This window comes from Oncorhynchus keta, chromosome 21 (assembly GCF_023373465.1).
Source record: "Oncorhynchus keta strain PuntledgeMale-10-30-2019 chromosome 21, Oket_V2, whole genome shotgun sequence".
Classification (NCBI taxonomy): domain Eukaryota; kingdom Metazoa; phylum Chordata; class Actinopteri; order Salmoniformes; family Salmonidae; genus Oncorhynchus; species Oncorhynchus keta.
Window position 1 is genome coordinate 6,206,843 of NC_068441.1, and position 20,258 is coordinate 6,227,100.

At 45.3% G+C, this 20,258-nt stretch overlaps 1 protein-coding gene across 4 annotated transcripts in view; it reads left to right on the forward strand.

The window, feature by feature from the left end:
- sema3fa (sema domain, immunoglobulin domain (Ig), short basic domain, secreted, (semaphorin) 3Fa) overlaps window positions 1-20,258 on the forward strand; it is a 78,723-nt gene that overhangs the window by 34,139 nt on the left and 24,326 nt on the right. The gene's annotated exons all lie outside the window — the stretch shown is intronic.

A 20,258-nucleotide genomic window follows, 5' to 3' on the forward strand; every position in this document is an offset into this window, starting at 1 on the left:
AGTATTATACACCATGTTAAAGACACACTTGTTGTTAATCACACCACAGTGTCCGATTTCAAAATGGCTTTACGACGAAAGCATACCCATGCGATTATGTTAGGTCGGTGCCTAGTCACATGAAAACACAGCCATTTTTCCAGCCAAAGAGAGGAGTCACAAAAAGCAGAAATAGAGATAAAATGAATCACTAACCTTTGATGATCTTCATCAGATGGCACTTATAGGACTTCATGTTACACAATACATGTATGTTTTGTTCGATAAAGTTCATATTTCTATCCAAAAATCTCAGTTTACATTGCCGCAAAACTGTTCGCTGCTCTGGCCCCCCAATGGTGGAACAAACTCCCTCACGACGCCAGGACAGCGGAGTCAATCGCCACCTTCCGGAGACACCTGAAACCCCACCTCTTTAAGGAATACCTAGGATAGGATAAGTAATCCTTCTCACCCCCCCCCCTAAAAGATTTAGATGCACTATTGTAAAGTGGCTGTTCCACTGGATGTCATAAGTGAATGCACCAATTTGTAAGTCGCTCTGGATAAGAGCGTCTGCTAAATGACTTAAATGTAAATGTAATGTTTTGCTTCTAAAACATCCGGTGATTTTGCAGAGAGCCACATCAATTTACAGAAATACTCATCATAAATGTTGATGAAAATACAAATGTTATGCATGGAATTACAGATATACTTCTCCTTAATGCAACCGCGGTGTCAGATTTCAAAAAAGCTTTACAGCGAAAGCACACCATGGAATAATCAGAGTACAGGGCTCAGAGACCAAAACAAGCCATACATATACCCACCATGTTGTGGAGTCAACAGAAGTCAGAAATAGCTATATAAATATTCACTTACCTTTGATGATCTTCATCGGAATGCACTCCTAGGAATCCCAGTTCCACAATAAATGTTTTTTTTTGTTCGATAAAGTCCATAATTTATGACCAAATACCTCCTTTTTGTTTGTGCGTTTCGTTCACAAATCCAAATTCACAAGGCGCAGGCACTTAGTTCAGACGACAGTTCGATTACAGTTCTTAGAAACATGTCAAACAATGTATAGAATCAATCTTTAGGATGTTTTTATCATAAATCTTCAATAATACTCAAACTGGACAATCCTTTGTCTTTAGAAATTAAAAGGAACAGAGCTGGTGGTCACGGCCGTGTGCGAGACTTAGCTCATGGCATTCTGCCAGACACCTGGTTCAAACAGCTCTTATTCGCTCCCCCTTCACAGCCTGAAACAAGGTTCTAAAGACTGTTGAGATCTAGTGGAAGCCTTAGGAAGTGCAATCGGACCAAATTTTACACTGTATATTGGATAGGCAAAGACTTGAAAACCTACAAACCTGAGTTCCCACTTCCTGGTTGGATTTTTGCTCAGGTTTTTGCCTGCCATATGAGTTCTGTTATACTCATAGACATCATTCAAGTGTTTTCTATCCAAATATACGAATAATATGCATATCTTAGCTTCTGGGCCTGAGTAGCAGGCAGTTTACTCTGGGCACCTTATTCATCCAAGCTACTCAATACTGCCCCCCAGCCATAAGAAGTTAAGGAACCATATAAGGAACCATTTAAGGGACCTTATACTGAACCATTTCAGGGACCATTTATTATGATCCAGTGGAATACTATTTAGGAGTGAACCATAAGCCCCTGAGTCAGAGTGAACCACCCCCCTGCTCTCTACCTGCGACACGCTGCCTGCCAGAGAAAGGACAGGAGGAATCAACAGGCTTGCGTTATAGCCTTGCGTTATCTGAATGAGCGGTTGGCGGAGTGTAGGTGGCGGGTTAGTCTAGAGGCTGCTGGCAGGATCAGACAAGGCGTGGTGGTGGGGAGTGAAGGTGTCCAAGGTAGCTAGGGGATAAATCAGAACACGACATTAACGCACCACGCACAGCCTGAGAGATGGTGGTGCCAGATTCCTCACCCAGAACTGCCATGACAACACCTTCAAAGAATCCCCAGTGTTATGGATGGAGAATGGTGGAGGGGATATTAAAACAAACAGAGGAGGTTGATACATGGAAATAGTGTGTGAGAGACGTTGGCTCAGTTACACCATCGTTCCTTGCCACTGAAAGATGGGTGCGTTTGATTATGTGAAATATGAAGCCGTTTCCGTTATCTTCCACTACCCGTCACCTTTATTTCAATGGAGCATCCCGATGCTGATTAATGGGTTGATTGCAATGATTGAGAAAAAATACTTTCACTCAAGTAACACATGAGTTCTGTGGTTTTTGGAATGAGTTCAGATCTACAGTAGAATCACACTGCAGAATGTTTTGTGACACTGTAAACTGCGTTGTAAAGGTGGTTGCTCTTTGCATTTGATTAAAGCATGTCTCTGGCAAGGTGTGTTACGGGTGACCAAATGAGTACCTGGGACTTAACCTTAGGTAGATGTCATGTTGAGTCTTGGCCAAACTATTTTACCCCTGGCTAGCTGGTCCAGAGTCTGAGATTCAGCATAACCTGTGGCTTAAAGTGACTGTGAAAGGGAACACTGTGGGATGCAGAGTAAATGTATCTTTCTCCACACCTTTTCAGCCTTAAATCGCCTCCTAGAAGAATCAGGTGATAATTTGTGTTCAATGGAGGCCGTATTTACAGTTGCTTCAGAAAGAGTGTCTGCATGCTGCACATTTCCTGTCTATCAGAATGGATTGCCATACTATAGCATGGCAAGACAATTTGCTTCTACATCCGATATAATGAACAGCATGGCTGTTGTTATACCTCCAGCTTATTCTAAACAATACAGTGTTTGCCTTCTTCTTTACACTTGGCTAAATCGCATCCCTCTAAAGCTCTGACTAATGAGGTCAGGGGAATCGCAATGTTATTGTTGGCCACATTGTACTCTAAATCCATCTCCGACAGAGTCGAAAGGTTAACCAAGACAACATGGCAGAGGAGAAGTGGAGGAACTCCAAACACACCTCACCGATGAATGTAATCGTACCTGATTCTGTGAAAACAACCTCTGGCAAAACGTATTCATTTCTCCGTCCTAAAAGTGACTTCTTACGCTCACCTTTCAGTCACAGGTTGGTCAGGCGGCGAAGTAATGCAACGAAGCCCACATTACTGCCAGCCTCCCATACAGCGTAGGTTTCATTTGTAAACTTCCAGCTGACTTTCTGTAAACCAAACCTAAATTATACAGGTAGCTGTAGGATGATTGTACACTCATTTTACAACCTTGCAGTAAAATGTCATTTTTCACTGTTCAACCCTGAGCCAGAGTGACTATATTATGACTATAATTATAGCTTTTTTAAATGCTCTACTACAGTACTATATAAGCCCCTCTCTCTCTCTCCCTCTCTCTCTCTCTCTCTCTCTCTCTCTCTCTCTCTCTCTCTCTCTCTCTCTCTCTCTCTCTCTCTCTCTCTCTCTCTCTCTCTCTCTCTCTCTGTGATGTGTATTTAGCAGCCCTTTCCCTCAACACGACATAATTGGACAGCTGAGGCTGCAGCCTGGACATGTTGAGGTATAAAGAGGGAGGGAGAGTGACATTTCTTCTCTTGTTTGTTACTGACGTAAAGAGACAAAAGCACAGGAAGACAAATTAACGGGAAAATGAAGAGAGAATGGAGGATTTTGACATGGATAGAGAGGAAAGAGTTGCCTGACTGTACAGTGTTCATGTAAGTCAGTGTGAATGCTGCAGGGGGCCTCTTATCTCTCCAGTTCTGTGCTGCTGGCCTTGTGTTTCTATTTAAGGCCAGACAACTTTGGCCACCTGGGAGGGACCCTACAAGTCCAGTGCCTCCTAACTGGTGTGGTTCTAAAGAAAACCTCCACTCAGCTCACACCAGTTCTCTTTCTTTACCACCTCTGATGGCCACAGCCATTCATGTCGGTCAGTGTTCCTCTCAGTGTCAAGCCACTCGCTCATGGTTAGACCACGGAACGCCTCCCAAAGCTACGCCTGTGACTGTGACTGTGAGTGAGCTGCTTTGAAATGAAAATGAAAACCGAGTGGAGTGTTTTCTGCCCCCTTCAGTCAACCTGTAGCATCTCTTTCTATAGCTTTTTTTTAACAGTCATTCAGGCTCAGTGTCAGAGAGAGCAAACGCTGAGTTGCCAAGGCACTCCTGCTGCCAGGCTAGCATTGATAACGGACAGCTCTTAGGCCATGCTGTCAGACTCCTCTACCCTGGGGACTCCTCCCTCCATTCTCACCCCTCTAGCCCACCACCATCACTCCTGTCCTGCGGTTGTAAAAGGACCCGGCGTCCTAGGCTCCCCTCGCTGCCCTGGAGTGGAACACCCTGAGCGGGGAGAGGGAGAGCGGTGGATGGCTCTGTCCCAGGAGACCCTGAGGCAACACTCGGTCCTAGTTGTCTCTCTAAATATACTTCCTAATTACCCGCATTCATTTCCCCATCTACCTCTCCTCACCTACCCCTAACTACCCCTACCTTCCTCTCACCATGCGGGCCACGACCCTGTTACAGGAGAGGGGGAAGGGGAATACAGCGACCCTACTCCCCAAATAAAGCCCAGCACTCCGTTGTATGTGTAGAGATATGTGGGAGGAGCATAGATCAGGCTGAAGAGTCAACCTAGTGCACCCCCTTTACTTAACCCGTGGGGCTATGTGCGTGTTTTGTTTATATAATCCCCAGAGGAAAAACACTTTATGTAAGGGTGGGAAGACATTTTAGATCCTTACGTGAGTAGAAAGTGAATCTCCAGTGTGAATCCCATCATGGGCGTGTTCGTGCCGCTGACGGTGAGAGTGTGCCCGGTCAGAGGTCTGGTGGAGATAGAGAGAGATAGAGAAAGAAAAAATAGGAATCGCCTGTCTTTTTCCACGTAAGGCCACGATGAGGATTTGGAGGTTTAGCGAGGCCTCCACTTCTTTGAGTGGAAGAGAGATGGAGAGATAGATGGATGCTCTGTTCATCCACGCCACCATCTCTGTCTCATTATTGTCTCATTATTCAGCCCCTCCCTGCTCCCTCTGACCTCTGCCCTCCAGTCTCAGCACCGGGCCAGCTACACACACAGAACCACCCTGACCCTACCCCACCCCACCACCGACTAGCCTACAGCACAGCTACAACAATAAACACAGCTTCATCATCATAACAGAGGCTAGTTTAGCAGCTACGTATACCCCACTGCAGCCTCTAATCTACTATGAATACCCCACACCCACGCGCTAGCTCACTAGCCAGGAGCCCAGACAGCGCCACTGGGATACAGGCCCCATGGTAAACAAACAAAGAAAGGAACCATCGTTCCCCACGTTCACCAGAACCCAGGGATTAGTGTTCTGAGAAACGGGGTAGCCAATAGACTGATGTGCTGCAGGGCAACAGGGTTTACGGTATTAGCAACTCTGCATAAATTTAGCATATTTTTGGCATCTCCAAGACTATTTTTTGCTGTTGAATATGGAAACTATTTTGGGAGATTCATGGAGACATGTTAGCATGATTTGGTGCAATGTGCTTTATTTCTTCTTTTTTTTTTTACAGGTTATTGTTTTTGTTGGAAGGATGCCATTGAATACAGAGAGACAATAAAGAGAGACAATAAAAAATAATATGAAAATGACTGTATTATGTCAAGGTTCAGTTCAATATTAAATTCAGGGACAACTCAACCCCTCCTCCCTTGACTGTCAACACCTTTCCAGTGTCTGACCATTTCACCCTCCTCCAATATAGTTTTTCTGATGGTAACCCCGCCCCTAGGATATTGCGTAAATATAACCTTGGGGATATGAACGATTCAAAGTTGGCTTTAGTGGGAGTGACCATCGAGTTATATGGGAGTAACCTTACTGAGTAAAGTATTTGTCATAATTACATTTTTTTTGCGAATCACACCACTGTGAACTGTGGCTCCAAATGGAGGCAGAACCCAGGCAGGAACTTGAGGTGAACAAGACACAGACGCGGGAGGGTTAGGGGACGGTGTTGTGGGAGATGATTGTGGGAGATGATTGGTTGGTAGATTAAGATAATTATGCCAATGCCTATGCGCCGGGAGTTTGGTGTGTTGGTCCATCCAAGGTCTTTGCACATTTGGGAGTCACTGGGAGTGAAATTATCCTGATGGAGGCTGAAAGAAGTGCCTCCACACTCTCCCCCTTCTCATCCCACTCCACCTATCCCTAGCCCCTGATTGTGATCAGGCAGAGGGGCGAGCCACCCTGACCCCTGAGATAATCCCAGATTATGCTGAAGCGTGTACGGGACCAGGATGAGCCTTTTCACCAGCCCCCTGGTGACCTTTCACCTTTAGCCCCTGACCCTGGGCTGCTGCGGGTCGGGCATCTGTCCATGGCCTTGTTTGACGAGGGAGAGGGAAGGGTGTAAGTGACAGTCTCAACTATTTACCTCAGAAAAATACTGTCCCACCCAAACAACCTCCCAGAGCTCAGTGTGTATTAGTGTGATCTAAACTCAAGGATTGTCCTCTACTGCTTTTCCCCAAGTGCAGAGTGCAATTCTGCTAATTTGGTTAGGCAACTTGATTTTTGCGCTTGCAAAACTGAGAGATTACAGGTCTTTTCTGGACAAAGTACAAGTGGTGATTGAAGAGTCAAGCTTGCTTGGACTGTTTGGTTGAATTATGCTTAAAAAAGCCATTGGCAATTTTTGTTTCGTTCGTCGGTAACATCCCTAGCTGGTTTCTGACAAGGACAAAAGTTAGTAATTGGATGGCACATTTGCAACTGCCTTTAAATTGACTGACGATGTATGTATTCACTCACCTTGAGGCAACTCCTTCCGAAGCAATAAGTCCTCTCCTTCTTCCACTCACATTTGCAGTTGATCCACGTCTCTTTTCTCTCAGTCGTTTTCCTTTAACGAAGAAAAGTCAAGATCAGGTGCACTGACAAGAGGGACAGAAACAAGCTCAGATAGATTTTGATAATCTCCTGTTTCCACCCAGGAGCTCAGCTGAAGGAACAGAGCTGCTCAAATCAATGTTTCCTCTTCCTGACCTCTGCACTGGGAGATAGGTGTCCCTGATTGAATGTAGGGATCAGAGATCTTTGCTCACTGCTGCACTGTCACACACACACACACACACACACACACACACACACACACACACACACACACACACACACACACACACACACACACACACACACACACACACACACACACACACACACACACACACACACACACACACACACACACACTGACACTTCGATACACACACATGGATACACCAACACACACACTGTCAGTCATAGCTTGTGGAGGAGCATGCGAACATCGGAGTGACAACCTCCAGAGGCTCGGAGATAAGACTTAATCTGGTGCCAATTATTTCTCCTTGGCAGGTGAAGGTAAACACCAATCAGCTCCTGTGACTTGTGTTCTGAGTCAATAGTCCAAGCCCAGTGGTTGTTGGTGGTGGTAGGGGGCTGATTATGAGGTGTCGATTGGAGACAAACACCAAGCTGTCACATCACAGTTCCCTGTGATAAGGGGCTTTTCTTTCTGATCAACCTGGCTCTCCAGTTACTCTGATGTCCTGGATGTCGTCTCCAGGGGTTGGAACAGAAATTATTTTCAAACCGTTTCGTTCTGAACAGAACCATCATTTGTTTTTGTTCCGTTCTACTGTTCCGACCAGCAAAATAAAGTTCTGAACCGGTTATAACTCCCAAAAATTGGGTAAAAAAATAATCTGAATCTGTTTTTGTACATTAAGCTCGACATTAAATTACTTCAGCAATGGATAGAGCAGCTTGCTATGGAGTTGGCAAGCTATGTACATGCATTGGACAGACAAGTGTTGTGTACATACGACTGAAATTTAGTTGTCATGTCATGCATTATCTGAATTAGGCCTACAGAATTATACCTAGGAGGAGCGGCTTCTATGAAGGAACTTTGAATTTCTTTGAACTTCAGACAGTTGGCTTAACTAGCGTTGGACAGGAGCTTGAGCCCTTGATCACGACTCTCAGTTCAATTACATTACACATGGTGCAGCCTCGAGTTTCCGTGGGCTAGACCAAAGCTAGCTGTGTAGACCAGCGCCAGGGTTCAAATAAACACACACCTTACCTTTTCTTGGTTAATCAATTGAACGTGAAAGGTGATTGCCATAGTATCCTCAACTAGCATTGAAAAAGAGAATCCATTGTTCTCCAAATTAAAAACGCTCTCTCCCTAATTTCTGAATCATGCCTGTAACAGGCTATGGAGTGTAGTAACATTTTGTGGAATCACGCTGACTCAGCACTTGATTTTGTGATTCTGTGAACTTTGTGTCGCTTTGTCGAGGCACATTAAAAAAATGTATCTTCTTTCATATGTGCTTTGTAGGGGGGCAGGTAGCCTACACGCACATGCTGGCAAAGGTTTTCAGTTGGCAGGCAGGCAGACACTGGAATAAGTTTCTAAGTGACAGTGAGGGCTTTGCATAGATGCTTTGTTGCATTTCTTTTGTGGGACTGTAAACAAATGCCTAGAACGTAAAATAATGTTACTGTTCCGGGAACAGTATAGATCCCTGGTTCTGTTTCTCAATTCAGTTCTGTTCCCTGAACCAGTTCCAACACCTGGTTCTCTCTGTGTCCCTGCCTCTGTGAGGCTCAATGAATGTCCTCTTTTTCTCACGCTTGCTTTTGAACACATAATTATGGGCAACTCTACGGTAACAGAGTGATGCTGAGATTTTTCACTTTAAAATGTATGCCAAAATAAACCCCAGTGATTGCAAAGTTAAACAAACAATGCAACTCTATACACAAGGACGACTTCTAACATGTTACTTGTGTTACTTGAAAAACAGTGCAGATGCTAAGTTTGGTAACAGAATGATGGTTTGTGCTGTTGGTGCCCTCATTCTGTTACCAAACTGCACTGTTCTTCAAGTAAATTTATTTTTACAAAAATGTATTTTTACAAAAAAATGGGAAATTGTTAAAAGTGGTCATTGTGCATGGAGTTGTGTGGTTTGTTTAACTTTGCAAGCAATGCTTTTAGTTTGACATGCATTTTAAAGTGAAAAGTCTAAGCATTACTCTGTCACCATGGAATTGCCCTTATACACTCATACCAAATCATGCAAGCTTTCTGATAGGGATTCATGTACGACTCAAGATAAGTGTGGCCGTCTTTGTGTCCCTTGGGGATGTGTCCCTTGGGCTTGGGGCTCAATCTGGCCTTGGGGCTGGGAGTTGGGGCTGGGGCTGGGGCTGGGGCTCAGGCTGGGGATGGGGCTGGGGTTGGGGCTCAGGCTGAGAGTTGGGGCTGGGGTTGGGGCTCAGGCTGGGGTTGGGGCTGGGAGTTGTGGCTCAGGCTGAGAGTTGGGGCTGGGGTTGGGGCTGGGAGTTGGGGCTCGGGCTGAGAGTTGGGGCTGAGGTTGGGGCTCAGGCTGAGAGTTGGGGCTGGGGTTGGGGCTGGGAGTTGGGGCTGGGGCTCGGGCTGGGTGCAGCTGGACAGGGTCACATTGTGTCCTCAGAGAGAGGTGGAGATAGATGTGTGGGAATAGGTAACAGATTGGAAGAGAAACAGTTAACTATTGAGAAAGTATTATTTTCTTATATGTAGCAGCTCGTCAGTAGGGTTGCAAAGGGTCGGAAACTTTCCGGTACATTTCCGGAAATATTCCTGAAATTTTCCATGAGAAGGTAAGCCTGGCAATTTGGACAATTTAGCTTAAATTCGTCAATAAAACTTTACTTATAACAATTAACCTTTTTTTGTGGGTACACATAAGGCAATTATCTGCATATTTTGGTTAAACTATCCCCAATTCAATGGAATTGCAACCCTCTGCATGCACAGTGCATTATTCCATCACATGTTCAGTGCACTCTTCCATCACATGTACGGCTGATTCTCAAGATCTTGCACACTAATGAGATGCTACTGAGCCCCCACTACTACACTGTCTGAGCCAAGGACTACATGCTTTCTGGTAAGTTATGATTACAATACTGGGTGGGGGTGAATATATTTTGTATGACATAGATTATTTTTTGTTAATAGTAAATAGTAGCCTACAGCAAAGTGTGTTTAAATCATTTCTAACTTTTTAATAATTTCTGTTAGTTAGTTTTTGCTAATCTTTACAGGAAAATGCCACGGGCACTATCTGATGTGTGGAGACATTTCACTGCAGCTAATTTAGAAGGAAAAGCTGTGTACATTTGCAAATACTGTGCCAAATCATATGTGAAGAATGCAACAAAGATGCAGAATCATCTGGCCAAGTGCATAAAGTTGAATCAGTGAATTTGATGAATCAGACACCTTATTCGATAGCAACAGCTCACGGTCCTCCTGGAATCAGAAGGTTTTTTGACTCAATGGAAGAACGTAGTCAGAGAAATGCTGATGAATGTCTTGCTCGAGCTGTGTATGCAACTGGTTCACCTCTGATGCTCACAGACAATGTGTATTGGAAGAGATTCCTGAATGTTCAGCATAGACCCCTCCAACCAGACATGCTTTATCTACTCATTTGCTGGATGCAGAGTTCAACAGAGTTCAAGTGAAGGTCAAGCAAATCAATGAGAAAGCAGACTATATTGCAATCATCTCTGATGGGTGGTCGAATGTTCGTGGGCAAGGAATAATTAACTACATCATCTCCACCCCTCAACCAGTATTCGACAAGAGCACAGACATAAGAGACAACAGACACACCAGTCTCATTGGAGATGAGCCGAAGGCGGTCATCAATGACCTTGGACCACAGAAGGTATTTGCACTGGTGACAGACAATGCTGCGCATATGAAGGCTGCTTGGTCTAAAGTGGAGGAGTCATTCCCTCACATCACACCCATTGGCTGTGCTGCTCATGCATTGAATCTGCTCCTCAAGGACATCATGGCACTGAAAACAATGGATACCCTCTACAAGAGAGCCAAGGAAATGGTTAGGTATGTAAAGGGTCATCAAGTTATAGCAGCAATCTACCTCACCAAGCAAAGTGAGAGTAATAAGAGCACCACATTGAAGCTGCCCAGCAACACCCCTTGGGGTGGTGTTGTCATCATGTTTGACAGTCTCCTGGAGGGGTAGGAGTCTCTCCAATAAATGGCCATATCAGTCTGCCAATATGGACAGCCCCATCAAGAGGATCCTCCTGGATGAGAGTTTATAGAGTATTTTTGGTGAGAGTGGTAAGCAGCCTGAAACTCCTGAATAGCAGTAGCCATTGCACGGATTGAGGGAGAGAATGCCATCCTGTCATCCTGTTCAGACTCTACTTGCAGATGTAATAGAAGAAATGTGTACTGCCCTGCCCATTTCACTGTTGCTCCAAGCAGTGGAAACGGCAGTTCTGATACATTAAAAAGCGTGAATACTTCTGCCTGTAGCCCATACACACCACAGCGTACATGTTGGACCCCAAGTATGCTGGCAAGAGCATCCTGTCTGGTGCAGAGATCAACAAGGCATATGGTATCATCACTACCGTGTCTCGCCACCTTGGCCTGGATGAGGGCAAGGTTCTTGGCAGTCTGGCGAAGTACACTTCCAAGCAAGGGCTTTGGGATGGAGATGCCCATATGGTAGTCATGCCAACATATCTCATCAGCCACCTGGTGGAAAGGACATTGTGGATCTGAGGCTCTTTCCCCTGTTGCCTCCATCATCTTCCAAATCCCACCAACATCAGTTGGTCGTTGTTTGGGAACACACACACCAAAGCACACAACAGGCTGATTAATACAAGGGTTGAAAAATTGGTGGCCATCCAGGCAAATTGTTGGCGTTTTGAGCCTGACAACAAGCCATCCTCAACAAGGTTGGAAAATTACAGTGAAGATGAGGCCTCAGAGTCTGATGTTCAAGAGGTGGACATTGAGAAGGTCCAGGGAGAAGACATGGAAGCCTGAGAGGAAGACAACCAAAGCTTTAGTTTCTAGAATATCATTTTACAGATGAATGTTGAAAACGTTTTGGGGAGATGCGATGGATCATTGGGGATCATTCAATATTCCCTTTTGTTTTTCAGTGAAATCATCCCATGTGAAGAGTCAACTCATTTAATTAAAGTTAAATTTGTAACTAAATAGTTTTTTAATTATGATTATTTCTATTGAAAGGATTTAATAATTTGCAAAAATGTCTACTTTTGACAAAATGTTTATGTTTCTGTCTCCATATGATATGGTAAATATATCCACTGCAAAAAAACATCTACCTTTAAATGGTATTAATATTAATTTGCATATATTCCCGTTAATTCCCATACAGTCCCGTTAATTCCCACGGAAAGTTTCCACCTCTGAATATTCCCCAAAATGTGCAACCCTACTCGTCAGTATGGTCAAACGGCGTCGTATGCTCTGTATCATACATGAAAGACGACACACACACCACACACACATGCACACACACACCACCCACACACACACGCATGGCTGGAGACAAGCTAAAGCAAGGTGAGTCACACCTTCCCATTATGGGACTCTGAGTGGAGACGGGGAATTCAGACAACATGCCGGGGATGCCTGGGCAGGTATGTGGGATTTGCTGCTGTCTGCACCTTCCTTCCTCCTCCCCTCCCCACCTTAGTGCTGCAGGCAGATCAGGGGAGATCTCCAGGTCTGATAGCGGCTCCTCACACAGGAAGAATCATGCCGGGCAGAGGGGCTCTACAAACTCTCACAGCGCAGTTCACTCCCCAGCAGATCCTCACACAGAGAGACCTGGGCAGGTATACAATGGGTCTCTCTCTCTCTCTCTCTCTCTGACCACCAAGGACACCGTGTGACCCTGTTCAGCTGCACCCAGTCCGTGCCCCAGCCCCAACCCCAACCCCATCCCCATCCCCAGCCCCAACCCCCAGCCTGTCCACGCACCTGGTAGAAAAGAACAGGGAGCAGAGGGATTAAATCAACAGGTGGACAGACAGACCATATCATTTTACCACCAGATGTCACTGACATGCTGGCCTTGGTCTGTGGTAGACAGAGCTCTTCACTAGTTACATTCTCAGGCCTACCTATGATGGGATGTTCCATTAGGTCTGCCCCATGTTCCATAGGGCCGAGGTCATCCCATTCTCGATTGCAATACCTTTTGTCGTTCTCCCTCATCTCACCTGTCAATCTCGCCTGAGCTGAAGTAAATGGGACAGGTGCTTAAATTCAAAGTCTCTTTCCTCCTTAACCTTATCTCCTCATCATACCCATGAGGTCCTGGGAAACACGTACGCTCACGCACGCACGCACACACACACGCACGCACACACACACACACACACACACACACACACACACACACACACACACACACACACACACACACACACACACACACACACACACACACACACACACGCACACACACACACACCAGTGGAGTTGAGCCCTGTCTGGCTGTGGGTGGTTGTGGTTACAGAGGCCTTGGTGAGAGCTCCAGTGGTGTATACCAGATCCTTCTGCTCTGGATGGAACGCTTGCATCCCATCCCTGCTGGAGTTTTTATCACCAGTTTGCACTGAGTGTACAATTCATGTGAAGGGAACGTTTCCCCTCGATATGCTTCCTCTCACTTTCAATATATCGAAATGAAGATAAAACGATCCGATTCGCAACTGAGAAGAGCATATATCTCGCAAGGATCACATGCAAGTGCTAAACGTTGCACTCGCTGGAATTGAAGTCGCTTTGGACAAATGGAATATAGTATATCATCCCCGAATGGCTTCGGTCGACTCAGTGCAGATGATAGCTTTCCCGTCCCGTCTTTGTAGGATGATGTGGATTTGAGAGCCATCATCATACCATAGCTTGGATATCACCATGCCTCTACCAGTAGCTTAGTTACAGTGGACACATGCTGGAACCTGCTTATGGCAAAGGAAATTCATACTTCTCAGCTATGCCAGATTGCACTTCAATTTGCCCATGGCCCATGGCAACGGGAAAGGATACGCTGAATGAGAACGATACGCCGTTCACCAGGAGTACTGGGTGCCAGGCAGTCTGTCAGTCCAGTGTACTGTGTACTGTAGATGTCACAAAAGGGATTGCAAATCTGATTCGGAGGTGAGAGCGCTAAGTAGCCATATAGCCCGTCCTGGCTGTGGCTTGTGTTCAATCCTGTGTTCGTTCCTTCGTCCGCATCATGTCCTAGAGTATACCTTTGGTGCTCAGTAATTCTGGACAGATAAAGAGGAAGAGGACAGGCAGGCAGGAGAGAAGCAGACATCTCACCTCAGTGTGGATCCCGTTCAGTCACTCCCTCAGTGTTTTCCCCCTCTCTCCCTCCCTCCCCCCTCCCAGTCTCCAGATCCCCAGTCAGATGTCATGCAGGGGCATGCTTTACTGTACGGTTGGCACTCCTGATGCTTCTCATTCAGCCAATTTGAAATTGGAGACACCTCCCGTGTTTGACAATGCAGTCAGTTTAGCCACAAGGAATGTGCATCGCAAAGTCCCATGCCAAGATTTTTTCCCTCTGTTTTGTTTTATGTTAAACACAGCCAGAGAATGTTTCCATTATCCGATAATGCTCTTTGCTTACAATGGAAATTTGCTCTGAGAAAGAAAACGCAGCAAGGAGTGAGATGTATTTTTAAGATGATTGTTGGATGCAGTGATCGTTCCAAAACAAAATTACATGAAATGTCCATTTTGCAAAACAAACCACAGTGCACAAGTAGTATTTAATGTAACTTAAGACTGTAATTATTCTATTTTAAAAGTGATTCATTTAATGTAATGTTTTGATATCGTTTCAAGGCAGAGAACATGCACCTCCACTGTATATTTGTTCAACTAAACTCAGCAACAAAAAAAGAAACGTCCTTTTTTCAGGACCCTGTCTTTCAAAGATAATTTGTAAAAATCCAAATAACTTCACAGATCTTCATTGTAAAGGGTTTAAACACTGTTTCCCATGCTTGTTCAATGAACCATAAACATTTAATGAACATGCACCTGTGGAACGGTCGTTAAGACACTAACAGCTAACAGACAGTAGGCAATTAAGGTCACAGTTATGAAAACTTAGGACACTAAAGAGGCCTTTCTACTGACTATGAAACACACCAAACGAAAGATGCCCAGGGTCCCTGCTCATCTGCGTGAACGTGCCTTAGGCATGCTGCAAGGAGGCATGAGGACTGCAGATGTGGCCAGGGCAATTAATTACAATGTCCGTACTGTGAGAGGCCTAAGACAGCTCTACAGGGAGACAGGATGGACAGCTGATCGTCCTCGCAGTGGCAGACCACGTGTGACAACACCTGCACAGGATCGGTACGTTCGAACATCACACCTGCGGGACAGGTACAGGATGGCAACAACAGCTGCCTGAGTTACACCAGGAACGCACAATCCCTCCATCAGTGCTCAGACTGTCCAGCTGAGAGAGGCTGGACAGAGGGCTTGTAGGCCTGTTGTAAGGCAGGTCCTCACCAGACATCACCGGCAACAACGTCGCCTATGGGCACAAACCCACCGTCACTGGACCAGACAGGACTGGCAAAAAGTGCTCTTCACTGACGAGTCGTGGTTTTATCTCACCAGGTGTGATTTTCGGATGCGCGTTTATCGTCGAAGGAATGAGCATTACACCATACTCTGTACTCTGGAGCGGGATGGATTTGGAGGTGGAGGGTTCGTCATGAGCTTGTTGTCATTGCAGGCAATCTCAACGCTGTACGTTACTGGGAAGACATCCTCCTCCCTTCCTGCAGGCTCATCCTGACATGCCCCTCCAGCATGACAATGCCACCAGCCATACTGCTTGTTCTGTGCCTGATGTCCTGCAAGACAGGAATGTCAGTGTTCTGACATGGCCAGCGAGGAGCCCGAATATCAATCCCTTTGGGCAACTCTGGGACCTGTTGGATCGGAGGGTGAGCGCTAGGGCCATTCCCCCCAGAAATAACTGGGAACTTGCAGGTGCCTTGGTGGAAGAGTGTGGTAATATCTCAATGCAATAACTAGCAAATCTGGTGCAGTCCATGAGGAGGAGATGCACTGCAGTAATGCAGCTGGTGGCCACACCAGATACTGACTGTTACTTTTGATTTTGACCCCCCTTTGTTCGGGGACACAGTATTCCATTTCTGTTAGTCACATGTCTGTGGAACTTGTTTAGTTTTTGTCTCAGTTGTTGAATCCTGTTCTTACAAATATTTACACTTGTTAAGTTTGCTGAAAATAAACGCATTTGACAATGAGAACCACAATGGGAATAAGTCCCAGACTTTATTGTGTGTTATCCTCAATGATTTTATTCATGTGCATGTATGGCTTTTTCAAGTTTTATGTGTGCTTGTTTTTGAACCTTTCTAGGGGTGGCATTCCACTAGTGGAACCCCTCGACAACATTCTGCTGAAAAGACAGCGTGCGAAATTCAAAAGTATTTTGGGGAAATATGTCACCTTCACACATTAACAAGTCCAATACAGCAAATGAAAGATAAACATCTTGTTAATCTACCCATTGTGTACGATTTCAAAAATGCTTTACAGTGAAAGCACAACATATGATTATGTTAGGTCATAGCCAAGTCAAAAAAACACACAGCCATTTATCCAGTCAAAGATAGGAGTCACAAAAAGCAGAAATATAGATAAAATGAATCACTAACCTTTGATGATCTTCATCAGATGACACTCATAGGACATCATGTTACACAATACATGTATGTTTTGTCAATAATGTGCATATTTATATCCAAAAATCTCAGTTTACATTGGTGCGCTATGTGCAGTAACGTTTTGATTCCAAAACATCCGGTAATTTTGCAGAATTACTCATAATAAACATTGATAACAGATACAAGTGTTATTCACAGAATTAAAGATATACTTCTCCTTAATGCAACCGCTGTGTCAGATTTCAAAAAAACTTTACGTAAAAAGCATAATCTGAGAACGGCGATCAGTGCCCAATCCAGCCAGAAAAATATCCACCATTTTGGAATCAACAGAAGTTAGAAATAACACTATAAATATTCACTTACCTTTGATGATCTTCATCAGAAGGCACTCCCAGGAATCCCAGTTCGACAATAAATGACTGATTTGTTCCATAAAGTTCCATAAAGTCCATCATTTATGTCCAAATAGCCACTTGTTGTTAGCGTGTTCAGCCCAGTAATCCATCTTCATGAGGTGTGAGCACTTCGTCCAGACAAAAACTCGAAAAGTTCCATCACAGGTCGTAGAAACAAGTCAAACGATGTATGGAATCAATCTTTAGGGTGTTTTTAACATAAAACATCAATAATGTTCCAACGTGAGGATTCCTATGTCTGAAGAAAAGCAATGGAATGAGAGCTAACTCTGTCGGGAGCGCGCATCATGAGCCTGAGACACTCTGCCAGACCACTGACTCAAACAGATCTCATGAGCCCCTCCTTTATAGCAGAAGCTTGAAACAAGTTTCTAAAGATGGTTGACATCTAGTGGAAGCCGTCGGAAGTGCAACTTGACTCCATAGACACTGTGTATTCGATACGCCAAGCTTTGAAAAACTCAGATTTCCCACTTCCTGGTTGGATTTTTCTCAGGTTTTCGCCTGCCATAAGAGTTCTGGTATACTCACAGACATCATTCAAACAGTTTTAGAAACTTCAGAGTGTTTTCTATCCAATACTAATAATAATATGCATATATTAGCATGCATCTGGGACAGAGTAGGAGGCAGTTCACTCTGGGCACGCTATTCATCCCAAAGTGAAAATGCTGCCCCCTATCCCAAAAGAGTTAAAATAGTTGAATTAATCAACTAAACTGAAGACAGTGAGCGGACGTTTCTTTTTTTGCTGAGTTTATGTTGCCCTGATTAGGGATTTGAATTAGAGGCTCCACTGAGTAGCTACTGTGTATCCCGAATGGTACCCTATTCTCTATGTAGTTCGCTGCTTTTGACCAGAGCGCTATGAAGGTAGTGCACTATGTAGGGGACGGACTCAAGCCGAATGTGCAGATATTAAGTGTCCTGCTAATTCAACATTCTCTGTAGGTTTCTCAATATCTGTTACAGTTCATGTCGTTTCTTCTTTGTTGCCAGCTGGAGAATACAAGTGTTCTTAGCAGCCAAATTCAGTGTTCTATATCTGTAGGTTGTTGGTCTTAAGTTATCTCTGTCTGGGCGCTACACTTGAGATATTTCACTAAGGGTTCAACGATTTCTATGCTCTACATCAGAAATGATAGAAATTGATAAAGAAGAATTTGAGAGACAGTACAGAGAGGCAGTTGAGAGATGTCCTGACAGACTTACACTAGAGGCTGGTGTGACTGATAAGGTTTGTGATGGATGGCTGCCTGTCACTTGTACTATTCCTATGTCTGTCTGTCTCTCTGTCTGTGTCTGTGTCTCTCCTATGACCTTGGACTTGCTAGGGACTTTGGCACTGCCTAAACCCCCCCCCCACCCCCCCACATGCAGCAAGCAGGCTGCAGCGGTTCCATTCAAATGACCCTGAGTGCTAATCTCAGCGCGGAGGTGATGAATGCCACATGTCAGCTGGTGACGGCTTGTCCTCTGAACTCAGCGTCTCCAGTATCCCCTCAGCCCGGTGCTCCAGCCAGCAGCACCACGGGATGGGACGGGAGTGATGTCTGGGCACGGCAAGGAAGGGCTGGCTGGCTGGCTGGTGTCCCGCCTGCTGATGACCTGAGTTGACAACAACACAGGGCTGCTCAGACTGGGGTGTTTATGAAGGGAGATGACCTTTCTAATGTGTGTGTGTGTGTGTGTGTGTGTGTGTGTGTGTGTGTGTGTGTGTGTGTGTGTGTGTGTGTGTGTGTGTGTGTGTGTGTGTGTGTGTGTGTGTGTGTGTGTGTGTGTGTGTGTGTGTGTGTGTGTGTGTGTGTGTGTGTGTGTTCTGTATCTGTTCTGGATGGGGTGCTCTTGTCTGTCTGGGTTATGGTTAGTGAGGGTTAGTTAGTTAGTGCATGTGTTTGGAAGTGCATTCACGTTAACCGGCGGAGAAAGGGAAGACGCCTTGCACTATATATCACCATCTCCTCTGTGTGTGGCTAGATCACACCTGCTAAACCATAACAATACCGTAACAGAGTTTCCAAAAGACAGAAGCTAGCGCTCACCACGCTAACAGCTGAGGAGCCCTCTGCCAGTGGGCCCATGTCAGTATTACAGTTACACCATCTCCTGTGTCTCTGTGTGCAGTGGAGAGCTCCCCAGCTCACTTAATCACTTCTCCCATCTGGGTAAACACAATAGTATACACTTTTATTTCCACTTGGACAGATGTTCACTAAAGCTGTTGTGGGGAGGACTTTTTTACTGAGAGTAATCCGTCTCCAGCTTTCTCCTTTCGATTCAATGCAGCGTACAATTCGGTGCAGGGGAGTTGAGAGGGCTCTGGAGATGTAGTACAAGTTCCAGAGGACAGCGGGTCATTTGTCTGCACCCATTGGAGTGGAAAATGAACAGGACTTCCATCGTGGTGTCCTCTGGGACGTTCGGGATCCAAGTGCTGGATCAACTTTCCCGAGCTGCACGGAGAGAGAAGGCCCACCTTGAGGGAGAGAGATAGATTGTCTGTCAGATTCCCGCCCAGCTCAAATCTTCTCTCACAACCTCTAATGGAGCCATTTTCATACCACACCAGATTAGCTGAAACTAATGGCAAGAGGAGAGGGATAAAGTTCTACTCTGTGTCCCAGACCTCCCATCCATCTGCCCTCACGCCCGCTGATTTCACACAGAAGCGCGCGCACACACACACTAATCCCCGGGCAGCAATCTGCCATTTAACGGCAGAGATGAGTCATTTGCGAGAGATTTTATTTCCAGATTGTTTAAAAACCATTACGATGAGTTCACATGACATTTGAAGCTACATGTTTCGTTTTCTTAAAGTGATCCTTTTTCTTTTAAAGAAGTTGTTCCTCGCCTTGTGTCGGCAGCCTGATTCAGCTGGGCTGTCCTCTACAGGTGGCCCTACAATACTCGAACACTAGGACTGGAGTCACGTTACAAGTCTTCCATTACCAGGGCCAGATCAGAGATGATAGCCGGTATCTGGCACGCAGGCTGTCTGCTCCCATGGTTCAGCCTCCTCTGTCTCTCTCTCCCCTCCCAGCCCCCACCTCTCAGACAGGCTATGAGGTTTATGGTGGCTTATGATATTGTGCAGCATGGCAATTTACACCGAAACACTCTTCTTGCAAACTCAGGTTGCGTTTTCTTTCTGAGTGTGCCTTCCTTTAGTTCCCACGTTACAGCGGAACAGATAGCGTCCTTTCCCTGCTCGTCTTGCATCACCCACAGCCTGACGG